Source organism: Lactuca sativa, chromosome 8, assembly GCF_002870075.4.
Source record: "Lactuca sativa cultivar Salinas chromosome 8, Lsat_Salinas_v11, whole genome shotgun sequence".
NCBI lineage: Eukaryota > Viridiplantae > Streptophyta > Magnoliopsida > Asterales > Asteraceae > Lactuca > Lactuca sativa.
The window spans coordinates 242950369-242957481 of NC_056630.2; the positions used below are offsets into that span (position 1 = coordinate 242950369).

General features: G+C 40.6%; 1 non-coding gene across 1 annotated transcript; it reads right to left on the reverse strand.

Annotated features, from left to right (window-relative positions):
* Window positions 1–6591: 6591 nt before the first annotated feature.
* LOC111911338 (small nucleolar RNA R71) lies at window positions 6592–6698 on the reverse strand. Its single transcript, XR_002856837.1, has one exon. It is a non-coding gene; the product is annotated as a small nucleolar RNA R71 (small nucleolar RNA).
* Between the last annotated feature and the right edge of the window lie 415 nt (window positions 6699–7113).

The window sequence follows — 7113 nt, forward strand, 5'->3', positions numbered from 1 at the left end:
GACCCTTGGAAAGGTCTTAATTGGTTGTAAAGGGTTGTAGGGGAGCATATGGAGCTTGAAAGGAATAAAGTTTGCAACATTATGCCTTAGGACATCTTAATGGACATAGATCTAAAGTTGGACACTAAAATCCCAAGCATTAAGAGCTTAATGGTCGTTTGTGTGTGTCAGATTTGTACGCCGCGTGTAGTAGCATGTACGCAGCGCGTACTGCTTAAGGAACTAGTACGTTGAGCGTACTGGAGTGGTACGCAACATTGTGTTTCGAATCCTATTAGAGTTTTGGGCTGATTTTGTTGTTTTGAGGCCATAGTTGTTGTGGTTGTGCCTTATTGGGCCATGAGGCCCACTAATAGGTTTGGACATGGAATTTTGGGTTAATGGTATTATGTTTCAGTGTGTGTGGTTTTAGACTGTTAGGCGAGCAGCTTTTATGTTCAACTGACAAAGGTGAGTGTCTTCACCATACCAATGGGTTAAAGGCACCAAGGGCCGGCCCATTATGTGTTATGTGGTATGTTAGTTGATTATGTGGTATGTGGTATGCTAGTTGTCTTTGTGATACTTGCATGGAAGACCCCGGGGGTGTTCCCGAGGCAATTGGATATAAGACCGTGTGGGGGTTCGCATGACATTCCAGGCTAAGACCATGTGGGGGTTCCCATGGTACTCGATGTAAGACCTTGGATGGTTTCCATGTCATCCTTAGTTAAGACCATGGAGGGTTTCTAGGGCATCCTTATATGTTTGTATGAAAGGCTTTTGTAGCTTATATGGCTAATATAGTTTATGTGATTATGTAGATTCTATGGGGTATATTATGGGGAACTCACTAAGTGTTAGCTTACAGTTTGCTGGTTGTTTCAGGTACTTCAGCATCTAAGGGTAAGAGCCCAACATGCACTGTCTGGCATTTTTATTGGGGACACTGATATTATGAATAAATTGCCTGATGTTATGGATTTTGAAAAAAAATGTGATTGGAATTTTATATTTTTTGGAAATGATTTCTTTACATAGAAATGAAAATTTTTATAGGAAATTTGGGATGTTACAAGTTGGAATCAGAGCCTTGGTTTGAGGGATTCGGGCATACTTTCAGGTCTGTCAGAACTCAAATTGGGGGAATGGTAAAAAATATTTCAAAAATCAAAGTTAAAAACATCTTAAAATTGATTTATTGTAAGAAAAAAGGAGAGTGCAATACATGTAATCCCGCGAGCTCAATTAAGTGTTTTCCCCAATATGTTAGCCATGCTATATCAGTATTTGGAATGTGATCATTAGATGGCTGTTGCTATGTGTGTGCTTTCAAAATTGTAAACGGTTAGGATCTTATAGCCTTAGAATAATTGATTTGGCCTTATTTCATGTTCCTTGTTTGGTCGTGCTCCTAGGGTTGAGTCTATTAGTCGAGAGTCTATTTGATCCTATTCTGTGTATAATTTGCATGCATAAAGAAACCTGTTATGATTGATTTGAGTTCTAGTTTGATGGGAATGGAGCAAATCTTAGGATAGCCTAGGATTTGGGTTATGTGGTAGTTTGTGATATATTTTTATTCTAAAACGAATTAGAGATATCAGGTTTAGCCTTGGGGATGGTATAGGTAGGTGTGGAAGGTAGTATTGGGCTCATACTACTAAAAGCACATGACCTGTACCCGAGCTAATGTTAGATCTGGAAGCTCTAAGGAGACCGATGTGGAAGGATCCCCTTTTTGAATATATTGATCATTCTGTCTTATGGTATTTCAGTGCAGAAAGGTGGTAACGCATCATGGAGCAGGGGGATCAGGATCCAGATCTGGATCCGGATCCGGGTCGGGCTACGATACTGAGCCTATTAACGAGAGGCTGTGTGAACTTATAACAGCTGAGGTTATGAGGGGCATTCTTGATGCTACCCCAGTGATTTTTGGGACCATCACAGAGGGGATGATGGAGATCATGGAGGAGCGGATCAGGTCTTTCCGAGCCGAGATTGTTGCGGGCCAGGTCGGGGCCCAAACTCCCTCGTTTTGGGAGTGCAAGGCATGCGAAGCGCCTGAGTTCTATGGGGTCATTGACCCCATAGTTATTCGATGCTGGGCGGCAGACATGGAGAATGCCCAATGCACGAGCTTTTTCTCCGAGGCAGAATAACTAGGGTTTGCTTCATGCATGTTGAAGGATCGAGCCAGGTGTTGGTGGGAGGAGGTGACCCACCAGGTGGGATCAGCTGGAGTGGCTGAGATGGCATGGGAGGAGTTTGTCAGACGTTTTGGGATGGATTTTGCACCATCTATTGAGGTGCAACGTAGAGTGAGGGAATTTCAGGAGCTACAACAAACCATCGAGACTATGCGAAGATCACGACCAAGTTTCAGGAACGAGCACTATTAATTTTGCAGTATGATGCAGATGAAGATATGAGGAGGACGAGGTATTATTCGATGTTGAGGGATGATATATGTGAGTTTGTGAACTTTTCATGGTGCAAAACCCTAAATGAGATGGTGGAGAAGGCTTGGGAGTGGGAGATGGAGTTGGAGCTCCGCACCAAGCGGAAGCTAGAGAAGGCTCAGACAGTAGTAGGTAAGGCTAAAAAGCCTAAGACATCTGATTCTTCTGGTAGGGGCCAGTAGGTCCATGGCCAGTGTGCCAAATATGGGAGGTCGTATAATGGAGTTTGTGGGGTGACGGGCCCAGTATGTTATACTCGCGTTTAGCCAGGCCACGTGAGTAGGGACTGCCCCAAGAAGGGCATGATTTGTTTCCATTGCAACCAGATCGACCATAAAAGGGACGATTGTTCGAGGTTGTAGGGAGGGGGAGGATCAATCGGCGTGCCTGCGCCCGCCACAATGATGATCACTAATGGCCGCCCTGCCAAGGCGGATGTTCATGTGGTGAAGATGCATGCATTTCAGTTGACCACATAGGATGCTCGGGCAGCGCCAGACGTCGTAGCTGGTAAGTTATTTATTTTCCCACTCTATATTAATTTTTTATGCTTATGTCTATATGTGCTCTTATATAGGGACCTTTTGGGTAAATGGTATGTCGACTCATGTTCTTTTCGATTCGAAAGCTATCCGATCGTCCGTATCTCTTGCGCTTAGCAAGAATTTCCGTGATGCTCCGGGGACTTTGGATTCCCCACATGAGGTTGAGATTGCGGATTACCGCACCATGAGTGTTGCGAGGGTATATCAGGGCTGTGTCCTAAATGTTTTTTAGGATAGGTTGTGTCTTGATCCTATTCCGATATCGTTGTGCGGACTGAAGGTGATCGTCGGGATGGACTGGTTGGGGGCCAACGAGGCCATGATAGACTGCGAGCGTCAACTGGTAAAGGTTTGAACCCCAAGTGGGGGAGAACTAGTTATTCATGGGGAGAGGGCCTTGCATGGGCCAACCCCTTGTTCAGTTGCGAGGGCTAGGAGACTTCTCCATCAAGGTTGTTCGGGTGCTGCTCCGACAGCTAAGAAACCATACCGGCTAGCTCCGCCTGAGATGCAGGAGCTCTCTATGCAGCTTCAGGAGCTGCTAGATCGGGGGTTTATCCATACGAGCAACTCTCCGTGGGGAGCATCAATCCTGTTTGTAAAGAAAAAGGACAGGTCACACATGATGTGCATTGATTATTGAGAGTTGAACAAGCTAACGGTGAAAAATCGTTACCCGCTTATGAGGATCAATGATTCGTTCGATCAGCTTTAGGGTGCATCTTGGTTTTCTAAGATTGATCTTCGGTCGGGGTACCATCAGATGACGATTAGGGATGAGGATATACCGAAGACAGCTTTAAGTACACGGTACGGTCACTACAAATTTGTGGTGATGCCATTCTGGCTGACCAATTCCCCAGCAGCGTTCACGGACCTCATGAACAAGGTGTGTAGGGCGATGTTTGATCGGTCTTTGATCGTTTTTATCAATGATATCTTGGTCTATTCTAAGAACAAGGAGCAACAAGAGCAGCATTTGAGGGAGGTATTGGAGACACTAAGAATAGAAAGGCTTTATTCCAAGTTGTCAAAGTGTAATTGCTGGTTGTGAGAGGTGCAGTTTTTGAGGCACGTCATCAACCAAGATTGAGGTAGTGATGCGGTGGGAAATATCAAAGAATGAGTCTGGGATCCGTAGCTTCTTGGGCCTAGCAGGGTATTATCTTAGATTTATACAAGATTTCTACAAGATCGTCGTACCTTTGACTAGCTTGACTAAGATGAATGTCAATTTTCGGTGGGGCCCGGATCAATAGTTGGCTTTTGAGACTTTGAGATATAGACAATGTGAGGCCCCGATTTGGTGGTTGATATTGCCATATTTATACATATTTCTAGGCAATATTTAAGTACATTTTTATTAATATTTTGGTTATTTTCATGGAATAATGACACGTATAAGGTTAAATTGTACTCTGCAGTCAAATAGAACACATTTGGAAGAAAAGGGACTAGAAGTGTGAAAGAATGGAACTTTGGAGGATGAAGACTTGAAAGATAGAAAATCCAGCAAAAATACGCTCTCACGACATGAGTATTCAATGTTCACGACTTGAGTTGGGACCTTCCAAAAGATAAACATCGCGGATCATGAATTCATGTTGAATACAGAAATCTAGTGGATTCACGACATGAGCCTTCAAAGCTAACAACGCGAGTCAGGAAAAAACCAAAAACTATAAAAGTCCTTGGTCCCTGTGATTTTAAGAGGTAAGCTGACTTGAGAGACGGTTCACAAGTCGAAAATCAGAGAGAAAGAAGGCCTGGAAATTGGGTTGAACACCAAGGAAGAAGAAGTTCATAATTCAATTATTAGTTTGGTACTTTCAAACATGTTTTTGATTATAACTTTCTTGTGCTTATTTGTTAGAATGTCCAACTAAATCTAGCTGCTTCTGTTTGCTAGATGAAGCTGGAACTCATGGTTTTATTCTATTAATCTAGACTTTTCTTGTTGGTTATGTATTGTGTTTGATTGGTATACCTAGCATGCTTGATTTGATAATTAGATTTTTTAAACTTCATATTATGTGTAGTAATCTGCATGAATTCGAATACATAATAATTTATTGAACATTAGATTATTAGAGCTAAGATAGAACCAATCTTATTTAAGGAATTGAATTGTTAAATTTAGCTATGATATAGAACTCATATTGTGACCACAATTGTGTTTATTAATTCAATCGTACATAGCTCCAATTCTATTTATTAAATTGATTATGTGTCAAATTATGTGTGACTATACATAGCTCTACATGAATTAGTTTAATATTAGTAAATTTGGAATTAAATTGCTAGTAATATCTTAATTCATAACCAACAGAAATTGTCATTATTGATAGTGAAACCATTTAGGGAAGGTGGATTCAAACTAACAGAAGTTTTTTGTTAATTGATTGAATTAAGTTAAGAAATTAAGTTCATCTAAACTTGCAAAATTGGATAAAAATGATTACTTTGATAGAAAATTAGGTTAACTTAATAGTAGGTAGATTAATTAATTGAAATCATTCCCTGTGTTCGACCCCGACTTACTTAAACTATGTTACAATCCGATTCGGTATACTGCCTAGGTGCATTTTAGTTAGTTAAGTTAGTTAGGTTAGTAAATTAAATTTCGGTGTAGCTATTTGCACGCATCAAGTTTTTGGTGCCGTTGCCGGGAACGATCAAAATCAACTATTTGCACGCATCAAGTTTTTAGTTGTCAATTTATTTGATTTTGAGTAATTGATCCTTTTTGTGGGGTAAAACCTGCAAAAAGTTATTTTTCAGGTTAGTTGTTTATTTTTTCAACACTGAACTCACGACGGGAGGTTTCAAGGCCCACGACGTGAATCCATTTGTTTTTCTATTTCTTTGTTTTTGTTCAGTTTAGGTTTTTATTTTTGTTTATTTTGCAGTAGTTCATGATCAGAGGTTCCAACACACCTTTGCTGCCACCACTTGAAGATCCATAGTCAACCATTCACAAAAAGGTAGATAAGAACACAGGAGTGAACAAAACATCGAAGAATTCATCATTCAAAGATCTCAAATCAGTATTTGGAAAGAAGTCAGGAAAGAAAGTGGGAGGATCTAGTACCTCATCAAAGGACAAAAGCAAGGTAGAAAGTTTTGATCAAAAATCTAACCCACGAGAATCCGAGTACGAATCCGAGCCTGAATTTACATTATAATAAAGTGACAGTGAAGACAAACCAGAAAACGAGATGGAAAATATTGCGGATATGTCCATGGGAGCATACAAGAAGCAAAAAAGAGATGATGCTAGTCCCGATCTAGTACAAACTACAATTCCCACCACTACAACATTCAAGTTGAAAGGACAAATTCTTGCTGCACTTAAGGATGTACCATTTTATGGAAAGGACCATGAGGATGCTTACAAGCATTTGGATGAAGTCAATGATATTGCGGATTATTTTATTGTACTGAATGTTCTAAGATAGACCATGTTGTTAAGGATGCTTCCCGTTACTTTTAAGGGAGCTGCATGAGATTGGTTGAAGGCATTTCCACCTGGTTCAATCACTACTTGGGCACAAATGAGAGAGCAATTTTTGGAACAATTATGCCCACCATCAAAAATAGATAAACTCAAGAAGGCAGTAGCACAGTTTGAGCAAAATCCGGGTGAATCAATTTATAAGGTATGAGAGCGTTATAAAGGGTTGCTAAGAAGCTGTCTTCAAAATGACCTTAACATACAACAAGAAGTCTCAATATTTTATGATGGTGTTAATGTCATGACAGGGCAAATCCTTGATTCAAAAGGACCACTAACTAAGAAAAATCTGGGAGAATTCAAGGAGTTGGTTGAAGAATTTGCAAAACATTCTAGTCAGTACCACAATCCAATAAGTGAATGAGCTAAAGGAATTAGGGGAAATTCTGAAGACATGGCTATTGTACTTGCTATGCTTGACACAATGGACAGAAGAATGACCAAGATGGACCAGTCAATTCATGCTATAAGAGTTGGATCTGAAAGATGCAATTGTCCACACTTGACGGAAGAATGCCACTTGGATGAACATGGAATTAAAAAGGCTCAATTTTGATATTCTAGTGGGGATAAATATGTTGAAAATTAGAGAAAACCCAAGAAGGAGTGG